Source organism: Macadamia integrifolia, unplaced genomic scaffold (assembly GCF_013358625.1).
Source record: "Macadamia integrifolia cultivar HAES 741 unplaced genomic scaffold, SCU_Mint_v3 scaffold2126, whole genome shotgun sequence".
NCBI classification, from domain to species: Eukaryota; Viridiplantae; Streptophyta; class Magnoliopsida; order Proteales; family Proteaceae; genus Macadamia; species Macadamia integrifolia.
This window is the reverse complement of record NW_024868528.1, coordinates 28,127-54,148: the sequence shown is the minus strand read 5'-3', so window position 1 is coordinate 54,148 and position 26,022 is coordinate 28,127. Positions and strand designations below refer to the sequence as shown.

Below are 26,022 nucleotides of genomic sequence, written 5' to 3'. Positions count from 1 at the left end.
AGGGCTAATTTAGGTAAAAAGTCAAGAAAAATAACCCACATGGGGCAGGGCACTAACCAACCAAAATAGGGCTGATTGGGCTTAAAACACCACAATCGATGGGAAACAACTGGTAGGTCGGTTTCTGCAGAATTTTCTGCACTCCTAGAGGTTGTTTTGTAGATTTCCTTGGGTTGGGCTGCCCATGGCCGATGGGTATTGGCCTTGGCAACATGGCGAAGGTTCCCTAAGGCCTCTATGGTCCTTTTATAGCCCCCAAAACTCCCAATTACATGAATTAAATTTTTTCGCTAATGAATTCACTAATTTTCTTCTCTGAGATGGTAATTTCAGGTCTGGGAACCCATTCCTGAACCTGCAGAGCTCAAACCCAATTTATGGGTGGCAGTAGGGATAAGCTTAACGCCTGTACTTTTACTAAAATTACATATACAACTGCATCCATTATAAAATTGGTCCCTACCGTAAAATCAGCCCAATTCACATGCATGCAATCCAAAATTTCCAGTTTTGGGTGGTTACATTCTTGGAGCTTGGCTGGTATATCAATTATATGCATATAACCTACTGTACAGCCATGTAGAGAGATAAAGTTTGGCTCTATGAACAGGTACAGCAGCAGCTTAATCAATAACAACCAAATTTTAGCTTGGACAGCACTTGCTCCAAGCTTGAACAATGGTCACCTCTTTGCATCCACCACCTTCTACTCTACAGTAGCAACTAGGGTCAGGACAAGCAATAGGATAACAAGAGTAGTAGTATGAGGCAGCTCCAAAATTATATGGATAGCAACCCCCTTCCTCCTTCTTCTTCTCCTCTTCTCTTCTTCTCTTTTCTTTTTCTACTCCGCTGCTCACCGAATTGTGTAGTAAAAGTGAAGTAAAATAGCCACCCTAACCTTATATTCACAGCCAAAACATGCCTTAGGGTCTGTTTGGCGGAATGACTTAATTTCTAAAAGTTATTCCTAAAACTAATTCTAAAACGTAAAACTATTTGACATTTAATTCCCATTAATAGACCCCACCAAACATTGACCTATTAGGTTAGATTTGGTCGGCATTAGAACCTTTACATCGTGGGTGAGTGTGAGGCTCAGGGGTGTAATCATGTGGGCCCCACACAGAAAACCCAATTTTCTCTGCATTATGCTAGTTGAACCGGCTGGCCAATTGGCAGTATGGTATCCCACCAGTTTTCCCATTTTAACTCATTTGCTGTCCTAACTTTTGGGTTCTGAAGTCCACCCAATGTAGGACTGGTCCCACTCATATTTGGCTATTTTATGCTCTTTCCTTGGCCAATAAATCAGCCAAATTCCCTCTCTCTTGCTACTGTACATAAGAATCCATAGCAGAGAAGCCTACTCTTTTATACCAACTTTGTTATAAAACTAAGGTCAGCTGCTTCCAGTTTAGGGTGTTACATCGGGTGTCCGAGAGGGTGGGATCCTTCGAAGAAGATAATGAGGTGGTGTCGCTCATAGGGGAGTGGTTGATAAGTTGGTGCAGGAAGCATTGGGGAAAGCTTGAGAACAATGTGACTAGATCTTCTCCTACCTCCACATGAGATCAGTTGGACCATAATTTCGCCATGTACATCACTCTCTCTTAAGCAACAGCAGTAATAACATTAGCCTAGATCTGCAAGGCTACTTGGAGAAGATCGAGGCATTGAAAAAGTACAACTGGGGAGCAGCCGGATATGCCTACCTCCTCAAGAGTATTGATGCCCTAGATATAGGCAAGAGGCATTGTATCACTAGGGATCAGTATATCCCATAGGTATATTCTTATATATGTTGTTCATTTGCTTTCACTTGCTTTGAATATATGTGTCTTGGACTGATTTATCTGTTCTTTTCCTTGTAGTGTTGGTGCTTTTAGTACTTGCATTTCTATGAGCCCAAGTTTAGTGATGACATCCAGATCTTCTTCCCTCGTCCTCAAAGATGGTTAGTGACCAACTATGGGCGTTGTAAGCGTGTGCGCTCGATTTCTAAGCTTAGGGAGCTGATGAATTGGTTTCTTAGATCCGATGTAAGTTCCTTTCGCTTTTGGTTGCTTGCTTGAATAGAACTTGTGCTTGCATTTGTACTGCTTTTTTATGCTTTGCTTGACTTGTACAGGCGATTTGGTCACCAAGGATCTCTTTGCTAGCGGACCGCAATCTGGGAAATGCCCCTTGAAATCAATACAATAAGGGTGCTGTCACACCTCACCTTCACTAGGCCAAGGTATGCAACACTGGATTCCCAAACTCAGTCAGCCTACCTCCACCAAGATCACAGAAGCAGTCACATACCTCACAATGCTAGAAGATCTCTAATACAATCAGAGTACGTATATAAAAAGTTCTTAACAATATAATACTGATGGTGACTTCTCTACAATGATAATTAGATTTTACATGCCCAAAAGTGAATAATCCCATAGCCAAATAAATATTTACATAATACATCTTATGTAAATATAAAACCATAAATAAGAGGTGAACATCCATCTGTATCCACAGAGTCTCGCAGACACAGCCTTACAAACATTAGTGATATCCTGTCCCCCTTGAACTCCGGTTCCACCATTTGAAAAAGGAGAATCCACAAGGGGGTGAGCTGCACTAGCCCAATGAGGGGTTAGCAAGCAAGCGCACACATCTAATCACGATGCCAAATGTATGCTCACAGCCATAAACAATATACGTGATTCTATAATACACATCTATATGATCCATTTTCAATTTAATATTCCTTCTAATTACTAAGTCTGAATATGGGTAGACCATGGCGATGGGTTGCTGTGCTAGTCTCCCTGAGGACTAGTCGAGGTGCACATAAGCTAGCCCAGACACCTTGGTTAAAAAAAAAAAGTCTGAATATGGGTATAAGTGTTATAAGCCATGTAGGTGGTATCCCCTCCTCAGTACATCGAGCTCCAGAGATACAAGCTAGTTACAAGCAGGAGTCAGTCAGTCCTGGAAAGAACCTCAGTTCCCTAGCTAACCCCTAAATTAACCCCCACAACACGTGTATGTATGTCGTACCATGTTGTGCCCCCCTTTTAATACAATTCATCGTACCTCGGGCATAGTAGCTCTGTCAGACCTACCATCGATATGGGATTAGCCAATACATCACCCCCTATTTTCAAGGGACTATAGTAGTGGGTTATAATCCTAGCTCAATGCAATTCTACATGAATACAAGATATCCAATAACATCCATACCTCTGACCTTTGGGCCCACGGTACCGGAACACACCTCAACCACACCGTGCCCTAAACCGTCAATACCATAGTTACAACAACAGTCCACAGTCACACTATCCATAATATCCACAGTCCACATGTGTAATAAGATATATATATATATATATATATTGTCACACCTTGCCTCAAATTGGCCAAGGTATATAGCCCAGTCAATCTAACCCTCCAAGATCACAGAAGCAGTACCTTAATTTCAAAAATACCATCAAGATCACATCTAAAATGAGAGTATGTTAATCAATTCTTACAAATATCACTGGTGATTCACTACATGATAAGTTATAGATATACAATAATATCCAGTTGTTATCAACCCATAGGTATAATATTACATTTTACATATACCATCAATATGTACATCAAAAGAAGGTCCTTTAAATCACCTATACAACTTGATCTCAAATCTACTCACTAGAACTTGTTATCACTCTCATTATTCCACATTCTTGATACTGACCTTGTCATTCCAGTCCAGTAGCAATGTCGGATCTATTGGGTGGCACATTTTAGGTATCAGCTTCCTAATACCATTCCCACTTCTTTACAAGAAGAACACTCATACTACTTCATCTGCCTTTTGGGTACTTATGGCCAAGGCCGTCGTGATTACCATTCCTAATTTATGGTAACTGCAGATGTAATTATCCTTTCCCTTTTTTTTTTTTTACAACTCAAGGACAGTCAGTGAGGCAAAGGGTCGTGTCTGGAATCATTGTATGATATTATTTATCCAATATTAATATATAGTCTGATACTGATACTACTCTATTCTTTATTTCTAAATTTTTACACACATGGGGCAGCTTCCATGTTTAGGCCATTGCGAAGTGTAGGTAAGCTTCGCAACCCTAGCCTAATATCTCCTTCATCTAAGGTGCCAACATCACCACCCTTTTAGTCTTCTTCACCTTACTTTCTTGGGTAATAAGTCTGCACATCGCACATGTGCTCTGTAGGCGGATAACCACTCTATGTCCAACACAATCATCAATGTCCTTCATATCTAACTTGCTCAATTGAGTTATCAGGTCCCGTTCAAGTATGTGATGGAACTTAGTAGCTCGTATCCCCACTAGTTGTTTATTGACTATTAACTTGTGTGTTAGATTCTTTAACTTAAGCAGTTTAACAACAACTAGTAATGATACAACAAAGTGATGTATCAAATTCCAATAATGCATATGAGTGTCCAATAAGATGCACTAGGTATGTAGTAATGCATATGAAAATTTTATCCATATTAGCAACATACCTATGACTACCTCAGATGTAGTCTTGGTCTCTTCCACTGTCCTTTGCGGAAATCCCTCCTTGTGTTCCAATACCTTGTTGCATCTGAATCAGACCACTAGCTATTAATGTTGGGGGTTCCACATATGAGTCTACTAATTTCCTCTGTGGACACCATCTAGCTATATTCTCAAATTGGTCATATATAACACTGCTTGGCTTGGAGACATGATCTAGCCTTATGTCCAAGTTGTTGGCATACAAAGCACCACTAATTCTGTGAACATGATCTAGCCTTATGACCAAATTGATTACATTGATAACACTGAGGTGAACCCTCTAGCTAAGGTACCACTATTGCTGCCTTAGGCTGTTGTGATACTTGGCCAACTTTTGATCTATTAATTTGCAGTGCAACTGATTGTGTCTCTAGTGTATGTTGTCCAGGTGGTGCTACTAGTACTGGTATTATATGGGATGACTAACCAATGCCTGGTTGTGCAGTAACTGGAATTCTTGATGTAATAGGTGGTGTAGGAGTAGGAGCAGATGGTGTAGTTGCACAATAGGAGGTTATACCACAACTGGCTCCCTGGCATAGATAACTGTGAGTATCTCAATCATTATGTCCCTATGTTGTTGCTGGATTTCTCTTAGTTGTTGTTGAAGACTTTATTGGATGCCTTTCATCTCATTAATAACTATGACAACCACATCTTGAGTTGTCATCACAGGTGATGTAGGAGGTGGTACAAGTGAGACATCTAGTACCTCATCTTCACCCTCATGTTTAGATTCATGTAAAAGATTAAGATTTGCCCTAGTGGTGCAATTGTGCTTTCGCAGTTGCAAATCATCTTGGGGATGGGTATGCTTTGATATTTGGGAAATTTCCTGTGAAATGAACAAACCGATTAATTTCTCAAATAATTACGACATACCATAAGACCACACAACATGCTTTAAAATTACAAAAGAATTGAAAGCACATGAAAGAAAAGAAAGGTCATTCGCTCAATTCATTGGCAGATGGCACTGACCAACACCAATCTAATTCTCAAACCCAAATTTTTAATGTAGTTTTACTTATTTAATTCCAATTGTCTTTATCTTGTTACATTTTATTTATCCAATTATGTAAAAAAGTTATACTCTTTGAAATTATTATGAGTGAACGGCTTTTGTACCTAGGCTAGTCTCCTATGGTACTAAAAGTTATGCAATTATCTTGAAAGTTTTAAATTTAATCCTAATCATCACCAGTATATCTTAAGATCTTGTGCATTTGTGAATTAAGGTAGAGCTTCAAGCTCTAATACCATTCTGTCACACCCAATCTCCAATTGGCCAAGGTATGCGACACTAGATTTCCAACCCAGTCAGCCTAACTCTCTAGGATCACAAAAGCAGTACCTTAATTTTACAAATACCATAAAAAACACATCTAAAATCAGAGTACGTTAATCAAATCTTACAAATATCACTGGTGATTCACTACATGATAAGTTATAAGTATACAATAATATCCAGTTGTTATCAACCCATAGGTATGATATTTACATTTTACATATACCATCAATATGTATATCAAAAGAAGGTACTATATAACAGTGGTGAAGTCCATCATCCCTGATGTCTTGCTGACAGAATCCTCATAACCGTTGCTAAGGTCCAGTCCTACCTGAGCATTGATTTACATCATCTAAAAAGAGTAATCAATAAGGGGTGAGCTATATAGCCTAGTGTGGGGTGAGCATGCAAACATACACATATAAGTTATGAATGCATTTACAAACTTTCATAACATATCACATACTCCATATACATGATTCATTATTAGTATATTCTCCATTTTATTTACTAGGTCTCAATGTCCATAGGTATAAGTGTTATAAGGAATATAGGTGGCATTTCCTACCCTGTACGCTGGGCCTCAGGAATACAAGTTCGTTGCAAGCAGGAGTTAGCCAGCCCCGTCAGAGCCTCGGTCCCCAAGCTAACACCTAAATAGTAACCCCCGACACATGGACCCGGTTAGAGCCTCGGTCCCCCATGGTCTGACAGTCATACGTATAGTATGTTGTACCGTGCTGTGCCCCTATCAAGATACAATATGTCGTATCCAGGCGTAGTAGTCCTGCACAATCTACCACCGAGTGGGATTAGCCAAAGCCTTATCCCTTAATGGCAAGGGGTTATAGCACTAGGATGTGATCCTAACCAAATGCATCTATATGCATCCATAGCATCCATAACATCCATCACACATCTGTGGCCATAACTGTAACATTGACCTCTGAGCCCACGGCTTGGCCACACCGTGCCTCAGACCACCAACATTATAATAATCACCACATAACTATCATACTATACATCCACAAAACCTCGATCACATCAAAGTCGGTAAAATCATGCAACATGTGAAATGTATATATTTTCATATAAAATAAATCTCAAAACATGATAATCATCCACATTCCACACGAGCATGCAAAAGACAAAAATATAAAACACTCCGTAAAATAAAACAATCACCCACTTACCTCAAAACCTGAATCACAAGTGCGATAGGATCCTCGAAATCAACTTCGTGTCCTCGCCCGATTAGTTTATCTTCCTAATCAATGGTGTATTATATTATTAAGCATTCATAATACTTAAGACGACTATGTGCATGTTCACTACTGAACCCAAAATCATTTCTAAAGTTCCATGTAATAACCCAATTAAGGTCTCGAAAAAGCTCTCGAATTGCCCCTACTCATGAGGCTAATTTGGGTAAAAAGGTAAGGACATAATCCCTAAGGGGTAGGGTACTAACCAGCCAAAACAGGGGCTGATTGGGCTCAAAACACCCCAACCGATGGGAGACAACCGGCTGGCCTCTTGCCCAACCGGTGGGAGAGAATCTGTAGAAATTTTTGCACTCCTAGAGGTTGTTCTGTGGATTTCCTTGAGTTGTGCTGCTCATAGCCGATGGGTATTGACCACGGAAACATGAGGAAGGTGTTATAAGATCTTTAATGTCACTTTACAGCCCCTAAAACCATCAATACAAAAATCAAAATTCCATTCCGATACACTTTCTAATTTCTTCCAGATTTGCATACCTAATCCATATAATTTATAAATCAGAAATTTTCCACCTCTTATATTGATTTATTTGGAGCTGGACAGCCCTAGAAATCATGAATGTACCATGTTCCATCTCCAATTGAAACCAACCGAAAGGAATATTTTAAAAAATCAGATAGGAAATGCATAGTGTTTAGATTCAACATAGGATTCAGCCACTTAAGACTGGCTGCACATAAATCTGAAATTTTTCCCATCTAATTCATCATTTATATGAAGCTAAAAATTGATAAGAAATTTGGTAGCACCTTGTATCGTTCCAAATTGAGCTCAGGTGGGACAATTTATAGGTCGCAGAGGACAATTGGGCAATTTCTTCCCAAATCACCCAATAAAATACAGTAGCAGTATTTCTAAGCTTCAAACATTAAAATCAGTTGCATGCATACCACCATTTCAACTCCAATTTCATAAAATTTTACTTGCATGACAATAGCCCTAACATCTAGGTTTCCCAGAGATGGTACAGAGTCAAATTGGGTCCCTAAACCCACTCTGACACCAAGGATGTAGTTACAGGGAATTAAAACCCAATTTAAGGACTCAATTCTATCTCACAATTACACATGCAACCATAACCCTAACATGCTACTGCCTTCCAAAAATTCAGCATGCATTCAACACCTATCTCATGTCCCATACAATTGAATTCAGCCGAATCCGATGCATGTAGACCAAGATTCCCAATTCTGGGTGGCTGCATGCATGGATATTTGGCTGAACCTACTTCTAAATTGCAACTACACTACCGTACAACAAATTTAGAGGTAAATTATCACCTAATGGTACAGGTACAGCAACAAGTATGTAGCAGCAGTTGGAGTTCAGCTTAGACAGCTCATGCACCTCTCACTTTGCTTGCTCAAAGCATGGACAGCAGCCCTATACAGTAGCTTCTTTGCTTTCATCTTCCTCTACTCTACAACAGCAACAAGTATGTAGCAGGAACAATAGGAAAGCAGCAGTAGCATGTGCCAGCCCCTCAAAACTTTAGCCCTTCTTCTCTTCCTTCTTTCCTTCTTTTTCTTCTTCCTTTGCTGTCACCGAATTTTGCAGCAGCAAAATATGGAGTGAACAGCCGCCATACCCATATATTCACAGCCAAAACAGGCCCTAAGGTCTGTTTGGCTGAATTAGTTAATTTCTAAAATTAATTTTGGAAACTACTTTTGAAAACATAATACTATTTAAACTTTAATTCCCTTTAATAAACCCCACCAAATACTGACCTATTAATTTGGATTTGGTCAGCATTATGACCTCTACATGTTGGGTAAGTATGAGGCTTAGGGGTGTAGGGATGTGGGCCCCACACAGAAAATCATATTTTCTTGCATTCTGCCACGCCAACCGGCTGGGCAGTTTGCCAAAGGCTCTCCCACCAGTTATGCCCTTTTTGCTCCCTTGCTGCCCTACCTTCTGACCAGTGTACCCCACCTTATGGGGAACCTCCCCACACATGTAAACCATCTAGATCTATTAGTCATTCATCTCTCTTGTCTGTCTCCCTATTCATACAACCGTACCTATCTATACACAGCTGTTTAGCTATGCATCTACAATCTTTGCTTCTACTTTTACCCGTTTATTTTTCTCAACTAAATTTCACCTCTAACACTGAGGGGTTTTGAATCCAAGGTGTTATGTTACATAGATATATATATATATATATATATGAATACAGCCAGAACACATGACATTCCATTTCACATGTGCACGCAGTAACAAAATATATGGAAACACTCCAAAAATAAAGTCACAATCACCCATTCACCTCAATACCCAAATCCAATGGTTTTTCGTTGAATTCCCATTATCGCGTATCCTTGTCGAGTACATTAGGTTCTTATACATCAATTCAGTTACTTACATTATTTTTCAAACTATACTATCCAAGAACAATCTATTCCACATCCAATTGAATTCTCCTAACTAGTACTCAACCACAGACCATATAGGAAGGCATTGACCTATGTCAGTCTCTTTCCCACACACTGACCCATATAGGTCCAACTGACCTAATTGACCCACATGTAGGCTATTTCCACCACCCACACAAGCATACTCCAACAACCCACTTTATTAAGCCTTAAATTGACTGATTGGCCATTGACAAATCCCACAAGTGGGTGTGGGCAGAGAAAACAAAAAATATAGGGAATTTCCCTTGAAAATCACCCACCGGCAGGTCAAATAAAGGGGCACTTTCCTGCTGCAGGCACCTGTCGGTGAAGGCGTTCTAGTAGCTCCAGGAGCTGCTAAATTGCCCACTGGCCTGAGGTGATCTAGCCCATATTTGCACCAAACTTGATTTCCCTGGGTTCCTTTTATGTATGTGGACATGTCCCACACCCTAGGGATCATTTCCAATTGGTTTACACCCTATCCATCATAGTCCAAAAACCCATACTTAGCCTACTTTGCTGAATTTCAGCAGTGCACAGGCAAGCACCACTAAGTCAAAGTTTCCAGCACAAGCAGCCCCCAATTTGAGCATGGGAAACCCCAACATCAGAATTGAATAACCATATGATGATAGGAATGCCGAAATCCAAGCCCAACAAAAATTCCCACTGCTAAACTAGAAAGTTCATAGAAGAAGAACTGGAGAATTTAAATCTAGTTCAACAATGCACCTATTGGAGACCCACTAATTTGAGGTCTCTAGTATTGACACCCTCTAAATTATGGTTTTAAAACATCAGATGAAAAGTTGTAACCTAGATCAGTGCAAAATCACAATTTCTAACTTCTGAGGTTTAGAAGTGAGTCAGAGATAAAGGTGGGTCTCTGAACCACTCTACTCTTCCTATTTCAGCTCTGGGATGGTGGTCCCAGCTCTTAAATGGGGTCCCCTCATTATACAGAGTTCTTACCCAACTTGTGGGAGACGACATGGATAAGTGCAGACCAGTACCATACATGGTTTAAAGTATCGGTCCGTATCGTACCGTATCGATCCTTACCGATATGATACATAAAATTTTTAAAACCCTTTTGCATTGATACGTATCTTACGATACACACCGACACACACCGATACTCACCGATACATACCGATACTCTATGGAAAATTCAAAATTGAAGTGAAATTTACGTTTCGGTATGTATCGGTATGTATCGATACATATCGGTGTGTATCGGTATGTATCGATCGATACACACCGATACGCACCGATACAATCATAAAATGCCCAAAATGGGTAATTTTTTAGAAAAACATAATTTTTTGAGGTGTTTTTGTTCCAAAGTTGTTGCCAATAATTTTTCTCTCTAACTAAAGTGAAAATCAAGGTTGGGAACAAGGATTTTACATTTATGGGACAACTACAAACCTTGGATTCTTAGTGCGATACTCTCAATTTACTGTTTATGCATAATACATGTTATATATAACTTTTTTTAACTATTTTTTTATGCAAAAGTGTATAAAAAAGTGTTTCATATCCATTTATGTGTGTATCTTAGCGTATCTCCAATACGATACGATACCCTCCGATATGTATCTTAATTTTGGCCGACCGATATGGCGACCGATACCGATACTTTAATCCTTGGTACCATGCCCAAAATTATAATTTCAGCTTGCATGTAACCCCTCTTTGGGTTGCATTACTGAATTGTCAGTCCCTGTAACTGAATTTACCGAATTTATGCATACAAGCTAATTTCCCGTCTCTTGTGTTACTTATCCTACACATTCAGCCAAAGTTTGGCTGAAGGAGGCTACATGGAACACAATCAACCTAAATATTACCCTAATTAACTCAATTATAGCATGCTAACATATATTACTCAATCCCTATAACTGGATTTCAGTCAATTTCCATACAAGGAGTCTAAGGTTCCCAATTCTTGGTGGTTTGCATGCTTGAACCTCAGTTGAAATTACTTCTAATTGTAAAACAATTATAAAGGTAGAATTTTCCCTTCTTGGTGTGTGTACACCAATAGGGAAGATAGTAGTAGTTCATGTGATACCCTACTTTTAAAACCTGGTTTACTTACACAGTTGACCCAGTTTAACCATGCAGGACCTGAACCAGAGAGGGTTAAGGCGGGTTCCCTATGGACCATGATGGCAAGGGTGACTTTGAACACAGGTTGGCCAGACAAGTCCGAATAAGTTCCAAAGGAGACGGGTGTACCTAAGCCGTGTACATACACGTATCATAAGGCCATGTATCGGTAATACTGGTATGTAGCCGTATCCTAAAGTGTATACGTATTATATATCGTGTGCCGAGAGTGAGATACATGCCGAGAGTCAAATTCCATCGAAATCTCAATTATTTGGCTAAGTTTTGACCAACAGGTGGGCGGTCACAGGCAGGTGAGCCCGCCCACCAGTGTGACCCACCCATATGGTTACTAGATATTCTTTAGTATAAATAGTACTTATTGTGTCCTTAAATCTAACTTAGATCTAGGTTAGAATCATCTTATAAGACCTTAGATGTGTGGAAAATGTGATTAGAACAACCCCATTTGGTTTTTCCAAGGTTGAGGAACATTTCAAAGGAGAAAACCAATTTTCACCCCCACAGGTGGGCGAAGACAGGCGGGCCGCCTGTAGGAGCTCGCCTGCTGAGGCAGCACCTTAATTCCAACAGGCGGGCGAAGACCGATAGGTGAACTTGCCCGCCTGAGGGGGCCCACCGGTTGAAGATAGCCCGCCTATTGGACCGACGGGCGAGGATAGGTGGGTTGTCTGGCCCACCTGTTGGCCCATCAGTAGGATTTTTGAGCCCGAATGGGCCCAAAATCGGTGGGCAACATTCTTTTATGATTTTAAACATGATTTAAACATCAAACCTCGTTAGTTTTGACCCCAAGATGGTGAAATACTAACCTCATTCGCTTATGATAGGTTCCACTAGAATTTACATTTCTCATGCCGGATCTCACCCGTACTGAACGTGAGCTTTTGTACCCAACAAGTAAGTGGGGAGAGGACATTTGACTTTATTTTAAGGCTTGTTTTTGCATCATTAAATTGTATCTAGACTAGCCATGTCATCATGCAAATTATGTGTAGATTAATCATCCTCGTGTGCCATTCGCACGCATTGCTTGTACATTCTAAACAAATGATTTATGATATGTGTGTTATGCTTTACATTCTCAATGCTAAACGATTGATGTGCTTATGTGATGAATGGTTGGATTACTGTGCATGATGCATTATTAGACTAGACGCCGTAGTCGATTTGGAAATGAGTGCATTGGTGGCCCGTGGTATGGGACGCGGTGGCACTATACAATCGTACTTTGTCATATAGGAGCATGCGATTTAGGATTATCATTCCATGTGCTACGACCCTTCCCAACAGGGGTTGAAATGTTGGTTTATCACTTGGGGGGAAGCAGTGGGCGTGGTTGTCGGGTCACTGTGGCTGTTAGACATACGCCCTGCTGGTCATTAGGACAGTCGGCAACCTCAGTGGTATATTCAAGAGGGCCAATCATACTACTTTTAAATTGCTGGGGTTGGCATCTTTACATTTCTGTCATTTACTTTTTTGTTGAGAGCTGATAGTCGGCATGCTTTACTTTTCTGAGTACTCACGGTGGGCCTTCTCCGACAACCCAATGGGCGTATCGTGGGATGGAATTCCCGACTCGTACCAGGGGCATACGCGCACTGTGGTTGTGAGTAGCACATAACCTAAGACTTAGTAATGTTGTGTAGGTGGATAAGATTAAAATGAATTGCATTACATATAGTGCATATGGATGTGAATGTTTGTGTGGTCTTTCTTTTCACTTACTGAGCTAGTGAACTCATCCCATGTGCACACCTCTTTTAGTTGATTTTGCAGGTCACCCGCCTAAAGATCAGGAGTCAGGCCCCACAGTCGAGTTTCCTGTTGAGGATTGGTGGGTCCCTGAGGAGTATGAGCACTGTGCTGATTGCATGTGCGAGGGCTGTGCTACGGGACCGCAGTAATGACACCGTATAGGATTTCGCTTTTTGATTTTTTGATGACCTCCCCTTTTGTGTACTTGATACGTAAATTGTTATTCTTTTTGTGTAAATATCATGCCTGCGGGCCCACATGTACTTAGCTATATACTACAATTTGGGTATCAAGTATATTGGGGATATTTACAGGTAATTTAAGTCTTCCGCTGAACTTTTGAACACTTATCTTAGATGTGGGTATGCTGTGGTGGGGTATTGTATCAGATGATCCTGGCAGGTTTGGGTTAACCGGAGTTAACTCGGTCACTGGTCCGGTTCTGTGTGAATGAGGTGTGACAACGGTGGTATCAGAGCATGATGCTCTATCCACTCACAACATACCATTTAGACCCCATAGAATCTATAATAGAAAATGGAGTTGGGTAAATGTAAAACACTTTAAAGAATTAAAAGCCAACAAAACAAAATGGTTGCATTTAATTATTGCATTTCATGGCATGCAATAGAGAAAGTTTTTTTGGAATAAATAAAAGATTAGTTATTTGACTGCATAACCCATCGAGTACAGATTTAACAAAATTTCGGCAGCATAACAACGCTAAAACAAGATTTTCTAAAATCTTAAAATAGAAGCACCTGATAGACAACATACATATATGAACAAGCATAATCAACAAAGGCTAACTAACGTTGTTACAACCGAATTACAATAAGTTTGTCAAGCAGACAAAACTAAAAAAGTCACCAACAACATCATAACACCACACTAGCAAGTCCAAATTACAGAGAAAAGTACAAAAAAAAAATAGTCCACCATAAACACATAAACAACATAGAGACAAGTAAAAAGTTGATTAGGATAGGCAAGCTAAGTCCTCAGAGACCCTCATCATCATCTAGCTCCACTACTCCGTCTCTCTTAGGCCTCGATTTAACATTGAGCCAGTGATCGTAGTAATCAAACCTCGCATTCACTAGTTGCACATCCCTCTGGAGTTGGGTAAAGTCCGCTGAAATAGCATTGGCCATTGTGTCCAAATCCCCGCTTAATCTTAGGAAGGAATTCTCTAATGTAGCCTGCCTTTCTAAGATATTTTCCTCTCTAGAAGCACTCTCATCTAGTCTTCTCAAAAGATGATCTTGCCCATCTTTTAAGGCCCTCATACTGGACATCATACTCTCAAAGTCAAATGTGCCACTCTCCGGTGGTGGGGCTTTATGCTGTGGGTCTGCAGCCCTAGCAAAGTCAGGATCAACATCCCTCAAATCAAGAGGCTCCTCCTCGAGGATATCCTCATCCAGAAAGTCCTCCTCCTCGAATTGAGGAACATAATCCTCATCCTCCTCACTATTTTCCCTCCTCCTCCATGTGGACATCCTCCCTGTGGACATTCCCCTTGTTCCTGCCTCCTTGAGCTCCTGCCCTCTGAGGTACATCCATAAGAGCTTGGAATCCCATCCTGCGTATGTTTTTCCTGCTAAATTTGTCTGCTGGAGTCTTTCCCTCCTCACCACTCAAATCCACCCCAAAGAACTCGAAAACCCTGTTGAGGGTCCTACCATATGGGAAACCTCCGTCCTCGGGATGTGTGGCATGATGCTCCATAGTCTTAAGTATAATGTAGGGCAAGCATAAATGCTCGGCACCTCCCTCCAAGGCCTTGTAAATGCAGAAGGCTATGTAGGCTGCCATGAAGCCCACTTGGTTCTTACGACCTCCTCTAGGGAGCAAATTAAACTGAGCCAAGCGAGCAAATACACGAGCCTCCAGGTTGAATGTTGCCTCAGAATCCGGATGCACCTTGCTGCCACTAATGGTCTCGTAAATGTGGTTCTGCATCTCCAAACTTAAGGATGGGCCCACAGGCTTACTCCTTGGGGGGCTATAGAATTGATGCCCAACTGATGACATATCTAAAATGCTAGCAAGAGTGTCCACAGTCAAACGAATGTTCACCCCCTTCACCATGCTGGTGATTGAGCACTCCCCATACTGGTAAGAGACTTTCAAATTACAATAAAATCTTCGAACAAGGTGTCCATAGCATGGGCGGTCAATATTAAGGATGGACTGCCAACCCAGTGTAGTAAACCTCTCTTGTAGTTGAATCTTATTGAAATCAAAAGTTACCATGGTTTTCTCCATCATTACAGAGTTTTTAAGGAAGGTCTGCCAATTCGTTGCTGCCCTCAAACTCCGGAAGAGTCCCTCATCATAGTTTAGAAGATCTATGGGGGCATGTCCTTGTTGCCTTGTACGAATGGCTGAGGAACTAGTCCCTACACCTTTCCTTTTTGAAGTTGTGGCTCTACGTCTATTAGAAGATGATGCAAGTTCTTTGCCCTTGCGAGAATACATCCTAGTAAGAAAAGAGAAGAAATAGTGATAAGTAAGAATGTTGCAGGACAAAAACAGGTGGGTGAGCAAGCATATGTAAATGCACCTAAATGCATAATGTGGATCATTATAAAAAGATGGGTGGTTAAGCCATGGAGAAATAAATAAGAAGAAATCCCCAAACATGACATCCACTAGCATGTTGTAAATAGAAGAGTAACAAAGGAGTAGAAAGCATGGCAAGTGAGAAGTGATGGAAAGCCTCATAAGAATTTCCTCAAGTGGGGTAATTGGTGTCAAATGGTAGAAAGCCCCCCATTTCAATGTGCAAGTTCAATCCAAGAGAATGAAAATCCCATAAAAGTGTAGAACTTGAAGCTTACATGTCAATGATAGTAATACCTATCATTATACGACCAAGAATATGCAAAAAAAAAATTTCTACTATGACATTGAGGTGCAAGGAATGAGAGAGATTCAAAGTTGTTCACAAGTATGGATTCAAAGTGTAAGTTAAATATCATTGCACCAACAATTAATGCTAGTGATTCAAAGTTGTTCACAAGTATGGAACGAAGTGAAGAGAATCATAGAAACCCTAGAAATTTTTTTTTCAAGAAACCTAACACAAAAGAGATGGAATTGCAAGCATATACAAGTTTCCATGATCTTTCCAACAATGTAAGTGCAAATCAAGGATAAGAAATCCCATTTGAGTTGTTAGTTGGGAAGAAAAGAGAAGAAATAGAAGAAAACCCCAAATTGGAGAAATTGGGGCACGGTTTGGGATTTTCTCTCATAGATTGGCTAGTAAAGCCCAAAACTATGAATGAGTCACAAAGGAAGTATCATATTCTCATGGAATGACTATTCTATGGAAAGAAACATGAAAAAAATCAAGTTTTGGGAAGTATGGATGGATTCAACACCCAAAATATATGTTCGAATAAGAGAAATGGAGAAGAGACTTACTTGAGAGTGAAAGGTGCTTGAATCTTCCAAAATCCGTGGAATCGTTGAATGAAATCATGAGTGGATGTGCCAAGTAACCCTCCAAATCGCCTTGAGTTGAGCCTAAGGTAGAAAATGGGAGAAATGAAGATCAAAAAAGGCTTAAAAGCCCCTTTAAGTCTGCCTCGGGTTGGACCGGTGGGCCCTGACCCGAGCCGCCAGCCGGTTGGGAAAATAATAATAATAATAATAATAATAATAATAATAATAATAATAATAATAATAATAGGAGAAATAATAATAATAATAATACATTATTAACAAGAATAAAGGAAAAAAAATCGAGCGAGACCGCCGTCCTACTTGTCGAAGCGCTAGCACAGTACTCTCGGGGCTAAGCTGTGGCTGGATGCAAGACATCATACACTACAATACCCCGTGTTTTGGCATATGATTATGTGGCCAGGTTGAAAGTTTAAGGTCAATCTAAGAGTAGGTGAACCATAGAGTGAAATTGATTTCGTGAGCTATGTCATAAAATGGGAAATAATTATGTGCTTATGTAAATTCTAAGGTACTTAATCAATGATTTGTGTACGGTATGATGCAGGTGCAAGGACACAATGGTACGCACTAGATCTGGTAGCAATGCACGAGGTACCTCATGTGGTCCTCGTCCTATCGGTCGACCACCAAACCCTCGAAGGTCTCGTTCTGTGGGGCAAACCACACTTCTACAATCTCAAGAAACCCTTGACCAGGGTGTGGCACAAAGGGACCCACCTTTGACCACACTTCCGGATCCTCCACCTGTCATCACTCCGAGTGATGTTGCGACCATAGTTTAGCAGTCACAGCAAGCCTTCCAGTAACAAATGCTCCAGCAACAGCAGGCATTTATGGCTGTTATACAGCAATAGTTAGACCTTCCTCAACCCGGTCAACATCCTCGAATAATTACTCCACAAGACCCACCTATAGGGTCTGGTATGGGACCACAAACTGGAGGTGCACCACGTGGTACAACACCACATGAGCAAGCTAGAGGTACACCTCCAATTCTGCCACTCAGCAGTCCTCCATATATGGTGCCCCCTCCGTACCCGTACTATCTAGCATATACACCCAATTACCCGTCGACGAATAATACGACAAGGGTAGTGGAATCTTTCAAGAGGAACTTGCCACTTGTATTCTCTAAGGTGGGGAGTGATCCTCTAGATCCGGAACAGTGGATCCAAGAGCTGGAAAAGATATTTGAAGTAGTTGAGTGCACTGAGGCATAGAAGCTTATTTGTGCAGGGCTGCAACTCAAGAATGAAGCCAACTCTTGGTGGCGAGCCTTTAAGCCTATATTGTTTGCCGCACATCCGGAACCCATATGGGAGCAGTTCAAGGAGTTGTTTTTGGCAAACGATTACCCTCGTAGCTTCAGAGACCGTAAAGAGACGGAATTCATAGCCTTGACTCAAGGGAATAAGACTATCCTTGAGTATCAGCAACAGTTTGAAAGCTTGTTCCATTTTGCCCCTAAGCATATGAGGTCAGCTGAAGAAAAGGCTGTAAGGTTTCTGAAGGGATTAAAGGCATCTATTGGGTCAATGCTCGAGATCTTAGATTTGGCAGATTATGGCCAGATTGTGGAAAAAGCTAAAACCATGGAAGATAAGCAGAAGGGAGAACAATCCCTCACACCTGGATTGTGGAAGAGGACTAATCCATTTTCGGACATGGGAAACTCATCCAAGGTATACCGTGGATTGTATAGTTCTGGGCCTGCATATAGACAACCCTATAGGCCATCTGGCTACCTTCCTCGACCAGTTGGTGGTCCGAGCTCTACATCTTTTCGCCTGAACACTAGTACGGTGCCTACAGCCACAAAGCCACCCCGTCCCCCATCTACAACAGGTCAAGTACAAAGGGTCCCTACCCCAGTTTCAGCGTGACAGATCCGTTGCTTTAATTTCCACTCTTATGGGCATTTTGCCAAAGACTGTCGAGTTAGACTAGCCTTACAATCCAGTCAGCCCTCTATGCACAGACCTCCCTTAACTCGGGGGAATCAACCACAAGGAAGAATGTATGCCTTATCAGTTGAGGAAGCTGAGGCCAGCACAGAAGTGGTAGCAGTACATTTTAATTTAAGATTTTCCTTGTGCTGAATTTTGATGACCTGCTATACTTAGATGCATTGTTGCACTAGGTGTTCTACCTATATCGGGTATACCAGCCTATGTCTTGTTTGATTCAGGAGCTACACATTCGTTCATATCTAAGAGATTTGCTGAGAAACTTGGTATGTCACCCAGGACACTAGATCATGAGATGATTGTTAGTATGCCTACAGGAAAAGTTACACAGTTGAAGGAGGTGTATGGGCCATGCCCAGTTGAAATCAGTGGAAAGAAATTGAATGCACAACTCATCAAATTCAACATGCAGAATTTTGACGTTATACTGGGCATGGATTGGTTGTCGGCCCATCGAGCAAATGTGATGTGTGCTGAAAAATTAATTAGGGTGAAAAATGATGAAGGGAAAGAACTGGTATACCAAGCAGATAAAATAAAATGGGCTAGAAAGGTCCTCATCTCCGCTCTTCAAGCGGTAAAGTTGTTGGAAAGTGGATGTCAGGGTTACTTAGCATCGGAACTTGATGTTGATGCAAAGGTTACACCTCTAGAAGAGGTAGAGGTGGTTAAAGAATTTCTCGATGTCTTTCCAGATGATCTGATGCATCTACCACTTGATAGAGAGTTGGAATTTGCCATAGACTTGATTCCTGAGCAGCTCCAGTGTCTAAAGCTCCATACAGGATGGCACCAGCCGAATTGAGGGAGTTACAGATGCAGTTGCAAAAATTATTGGAAAAGGGGTTTATTCGCCCAAGTGTTTCACCTTGGGGTGCCCCAGTATTGTTAGTCAAGAAGAAGGATGGCAGCTTGCGTATGTGCATCGATTATCGAGAATTGAATAAGCTAACCATTAAGAACCGGTATCTATTACCACGCATTGATGATTTTTTTGACCAACTACAAGGTGCAAATGTATTTTCAAAGATAGACCTTAGATTAGGCTATTATCAGCTCAAGATAAAGAGCGGAGACATACCCAAGACAACTTTCAGGACTCGGTATGGTCATTATGAGTTCCTAGTGTTATCTTTTGGGTTAACCAATGCACTGACAACATTCATTGATTTAATGAACCGAGTATTTCACGATGTTCTTGATAAATGGGTAATTATTTTTATTGATGACATCTTGATCTACTCTAAGACGGAAGAGGAGCATACTCAACAGCTGAGGATGGTATTACAGAGGCTAAGAGAACAACAATTGTTTGCAAAATACAGTAAGTGTGAATTTTGGCTTAAGCAAGCAAGATTCCTTGGACACGTAGTGTCTAAGGATGGAATCAAGGTGGATCCTGATAAGGTGAAAGCAGTAGTAGAGTGGGAAAACCCTAAGAACATTATAGAAATTAGAAGTTTCTTGGGTTTAGCTGGGTACTACCGACGCTTTATTAAGAATTTTGCTCGGATCTCAGCAACAATGACTAAGTTAACCAAAAAGGGGGTAAAATTTGAATGGACAGAGGAATGTGAGAAGAGTTTTCAGGAGTTGAAGAAATGGTTGGTGTCAGTCCTTGTGTTGACCATCCCTTAAGGCACAAGTGGAATGACAGTCTACACTGATGCTTCTAAGGTCGGGTTGGGTTGTGTTCTCATGCAACGCGGTAAGGTGATAGAATATGCATCCCGATAACTAAAGGAATATGAGAAGAACTACCCCACTCATGACTTGGAACTAGCCACAGTCATTTTTGCCCTAAAGATTTGGCGACATTATTTGTATGGGGAGAAGTGCAAGATATACAGTGATCACAAAAGCCTTAAGTACTTTTTCACCCAAAAAGATTTGAATATGAGGTAGAGGAGATGGCTCGAGCTTATGAAGGATTATGACTGTGACATTCAGTATCACCCTGGCAAGGCTAATGTAGTGGCAGATGCATTGAGTCAGAAGGCACAGACTGTGTCACTCTCATACTTAGCAGTTAACCCACAACTCGTACAAGAGGCAATGCTAATGGATGAAACCCTCTTATATGAAGGAGCAACCTTAGAGCTTGAACATCAACTAGAAAACATTAAATGGTTGACTGTATCCCTGGCAGCCCTACAGGTGCATCCGTCTATTAGGCAAGAGGCGATAATGAAACAACCTTTGGATCCTGAGTTGCAACGGATCAAAATTAAGATTCAAGAGCAAACAATGAATAACCCTAACTTCGTTTTATCCAGTGATGGGGCATTATTGTTTCGAGGTAGGTTGTGTGTGCCTGATGATTTGGAGATACAAGACAAGATAGTGCAGGAAGCATATAGCTCTGAGTACTCACTCCACCCAGGAAGTACAAAGATGAATAAGGACCTCAAACAAAACTACTGGTGGCCAAACATGAAAATCACAATAGCCCTATATGTGGCGACTTGCCTTACATGCCAAAAAGTAAAAGCTGAGAGGCATCGACCTTATGGTACTCTTCCTCCACTCCCAATACCAGAATGGAAATGGGATAAGATTACAATGGACTTCGTCACCGGACTACCATGTACACCTAAGGGGATGGACTCGATATGGGTGATCGTTGATCGGCTTACTAAGACTGCTCATTTCATTCCCATCAAGACCAAGTTCTCTATGGCCAAACTAGCACAACTTTATATGGATAACATAGTGCGCTTGCATGGAGTGCCAGTGAGCATTGTGTCAGATAGGGACCCAAGGTTCACTTCCAGATTTTGAAAAAGTTTTCAGCATGCTTTGGGATCACAAGTGAACTTGAGTACTGCTTTCCACCCACAGACTGATGGTCAGTCAGAGCGAACCATACAGATATTAGAAGACATGCTCAGGGCATGTGCAATGGAAATGTGTGGTAGTTGGGAAGAATATATACCCCTTATGGAGTTTGCCTATAACAATAGTTATCAAGCTACAATTGGGATGGCTTCATATAAGGCATTATATGGTAGGAAGTGTAAAACTCCTCTATATTGGAATGAGGTAGGTGAACGCCGAATGTGAGGACCCGAAATGATACAAATGACATATGACAAGGTCGATGTTATTCGAGAAAGGATTAAGGCAGCTCAGTCATGTCAAAAGAGCTATGCAGACACCTGTAGGAAAGACATTGAGTTTAAAGCATGAGAAAAGGTGTTTCTCAAGATTTCTCCTACTAAAGGGTTGTATAGGTTCCATAGAAAGGGTAAGTTGAGCCCGAGATACATTGGCCCATTTGAGAATTTGATTCAGGTTGGCTCAGTAGCCTACATGCTTGCTCTTCCACCTTCACCTGGAAATGTTCATAATGTATTCCTATATCCATGCTGAAGCGATACGTTCACGATCCATCGCATGTGTTACCCACGGAACCAAAGTATCTAGAAGCTGATATGCCCTATAAAGAACAGCCAGCCAAAATCTTGGACCGAAAAGTGAAGACCCTTTGCAACTGCTCCATTTCCTTCGTAAAGGTGCGATGGGCTAACCATTCACTTGAAGAAGCATCCTGGGAGAAAGAGGATGAAATCCAAGCCAAGTACCCTCATCTTTTCGAGCAACTAGGTACACCAATTTCGAGGATGAAATTTTTAAAAAGGGGGGCTAAATGTGATACCCTACTTTTAAAACCTGGTTCACTTACACGGTTGACCCGATTTAACCATGCAGGACCCGATCCAGAGAGGGTTAAGGTGGGTTCCCTATGGACCATGAAGGCAAGGGTGACTTTGAACACAGGTTGGCCAGACAAGTCCAAGTCAGTTCCAAAGGAGACTGATGTACCTAAGCCGTGTACATGCATGTATCATAAGGCCATGTATGGATAATGCTGGTATGTAGCTGTATCCTAAAGTGTATACGTATTATATATCTTGTGCCGAGAGTGAGATACATGCCGAGAGTTGAATTCCATCGAAATCTCAATTATTTGGCTAAGTTTTGACCAATAGGTGGGCAGTCACAGGTGGGCAAACCCACCCACCAATGTGACCACTAGATATTCTCTAGTATAAATAGTACTTATTGTGTTTTTCCTTTTTCTCATTTAATGCATTAAAGAGTGGGTGAGAAAAGTAAAGAAAATAAAGGAAAAAAAGAGAACAAAGAAGAAGAAAGGAAAAGAAAAGGAGCAAGAAATGATTTTAAGCGATGCCAAGGTTTGGTCTTCTCATTCCGGCACCAGAAAAGTGATCCCCAACACGAGACCTACGATTTGAGGTAAGCGAAGGCTATACTTCTTAAACTTTTGCAAAACCCCAAGTGAAACCCTTGATTTGGGTAGAGTTCCTTGAGATCTTGTTAATCCCACTTGAGATGATGAATCTAAGATTTAATAGATGCTCTATGTGTTGATTTTGAAGGTTTAAAGAAATGTTTACAATATTTGAGATGCGTTGGTGATTTCTTGGGTTAAGAGATGATTTTGGGGTTTTGGAAGAGTTCTTGAGCAAAGAAGGTAAGATTGCTTTTCAATCCTTAAATCTAACTTAGATCTAGGTTAGAATCATCTTATAAGACCTTAGATGTGTGGAAAATGTGATTGGAATAGCCCCATTTGGTTTTTCCAAGGTTGAGGAATGTTTCAAAGGAGAAAACCAATTTTCGCCCCCACAGGTGGGCGAAGACCGACAGGCGAAGCCACCCACCTGTTGGGGCAGCACCTTAATTCCAACAGGCAGGCGAACCCGCCCACCTGAGGGGGCCCGCTGATTGAACCGGTGGGCTACCTAGCCTACCTGTTGGACTGGCGAGCGAGGTATGGTGGGCTGTCTGGCCCACCTGTTGGCCCACCAGTCCGATTTTTGAGCCCGAATGGGCCCAAAACGGGTGGGAAACCTTATTTTATGACTTTAAACATATATAAACAACAAACCTCATTAGTTTTGACCCCAAGGTGGTAAAATTCTAACCTCATTCGCTTATGATAGGTTCCACTAGAATTTACATTTCTCACGCCGGATCTCACCCGTACCGAACATGAGCTTTTGTACCCAACAAGTAAGTGGGGAGAGGACATTTAACTTTATTTTAAGGCTTGCTTTTGCACCATTAAATTGTATCTAGACTAGCCATGTCATCTTGCAAATTATGTGTAGATTAGTTGTCCTCTTGTGCCATTCGCATGCATTGCTTGTGTATTCTAAACAAATAATTTATGATATGTGTGTTGTTCTTTACATTCTCAATGCTAAATGATTGTTGTGCTTATGTGATGAATGGTTGGATTACTGTGCATGATGCATTATTAGACTAGACGTCGTAGTCGATTTGGAAACACGTGCATTGGTGGCCTGTGGTATGGGACGCGGTGGCACTATACAAACGTACTTTGTCATATAGGAGCATACGGTTTAGGATTATTATCATTCCTTGTGCTACGACCCTTCCCAACAGGGGTTGAGGTGTTGGGTTATCACTTGGGGGGAAGTAGTGGTTGTGGTTGTCGAATCACTGTGGCTGTTAGACATACGCCTGCCTGGTCATTAAGACAGTCGGCAACCTCAGTGGTATATTCAAGAGGGCCAATCGTACTGCTTTTAAATTGCCGGGGTCAGCACCTTTACATTTTTGTCTTTTACTTTTATATTGAGAGCCAGTAGTCGACATGCTTTACTTTTCTAAGTACTCACAGTGGGCCTTCTCCGACAACCCTATCGGCGTATCACGGGATGGAGTTCGGGCTCATACCCGGGGCATACACTCACTATGGTTGTGAGTAGCACATAACCTAAGACTTAGTAATGTTGTGTAGGTAGATAAGATTAAAATGAATTGCATTGCATATAGTGCATATGGATGTGAATGTTTGTGTGGTCTATCTTTTCACTTACTTAGCTAGTGAGCTCATCCCACGTGCACACCTCTTTTAGATGATTTTACAGGTCACCCGACTGAAGATCAGGAGTCAGGCCCCACAGTCGAGTTTCCTGTTGAGGATTGGTGGGTCCCTGAGGAGTATGAGCACGGTGTTGATTGCATGTGCGAGGGCTGTGCTGCGGGACCTCAGTAATGACACCGTATAGGATTTCGCTTTTTTATTTTTTGATGACCTCCCCTTTTGTGTACTTGATACGTAAATTGTTATTATTTTTATATAAATATCATGCCTGCAGGCCCACATGTACTTATCTATATACTACAATTTGGGTATCAAGTATATTGGGGATATTTACAGGTAATTTAAGTCTTCTGTTGATATTTTGAACACTTATCTTAGATGTGGCTATGCTGTGGTGGGGTACTGTATCAGATGATCCTAGCAGGTTTGGGTTAACCAGAGTTAACACGGTTACTAGTCCGGTTCTGTGTGAATAGGGTCCGACAGTTCATCCCAACTTGGACAATAGCCCTAGATTGCATGTACCCCCAATTATCACCATAGACAGCAACTACAACAGTTAGAGTACTGCAGGAGTAGCAATTGGGGCAGCATGTAGCAGCAGTGTGCAATAGCAGTAGCAAACAACATGCAGCAGGGATCAGCAGCATGTGCAAGAGGACAGCAACATGCAGCCCTCCAAGCACTGCCCAAAACCAACCTTCTTCTTCTTCTTCTCCTTCTTCCTTCTCTTTTCTCCACTCCCTCTCCCAAATGTATGAAAGGCGTAAAATGAGAGAAAAATGGGAGGAGGCCCTATTTATAGTAATTTTATTTATTCACTAAGGCCTGTTTTGGCTTTTAGTTTCAATTTCTAGGAATGCCATTAATCATCAATGTTGCATGTAGGCCCACCTAATCTTTTGAATGTTGAGTCCCACATGACCTATATTGGATGCCCTTTCAGCCTATGAGAATGGCCGAGGCATGCCCTCAAAGTTGTGGGGCCCACAAAGCATTAATGCATTTTGGGCTACTGACAGCACCACCAACTTGCCGGTGGTCAAACAGGTGACCTGCCGGTGACAGCAAAACTATCCACCCAGTAGTCCCCACCATTGGCCCATAGGTCAGACATGTATATGACCTTTAGAACACCACCCGGATCCATTTCCTTCACTACTTGGCTAAAGTACATAGGCAATTGGCATGCCCATTGTACAACCTTCACTAGCCAACTAGGCAACCTAGTTGCCCTCAGTGCCTGCTATATCTAGACACC

The 26,022-nt window shown here is 41.3% G+C and overlaps 1 long non-coding RNA gene across 1 annotated transcript; it reads right to left on the bottom strand.

Annotated features, from left to right (window-relative positions):
- Positions 1-2,346: 2,346 nt before the first annotated feature.
- On the bottom strand, positions 2,347-8,672 carry LOC122065817. The gene is made up of 4 exons (XR_006136111.1): positions 8,412-8,672; positions 7,041-7,114; positions 5,269-5,391; positions 2,347-2,614 (listed from the first exon to the last, which is right to left on the bottom strand). It is a non-coding gene; the product is annotated as an uncharacterized LOC122065817 (long non-coding RNA).
- Between the last annotated feature and the right edge of the window lie 17,350 nt (positions 8,673-26,022).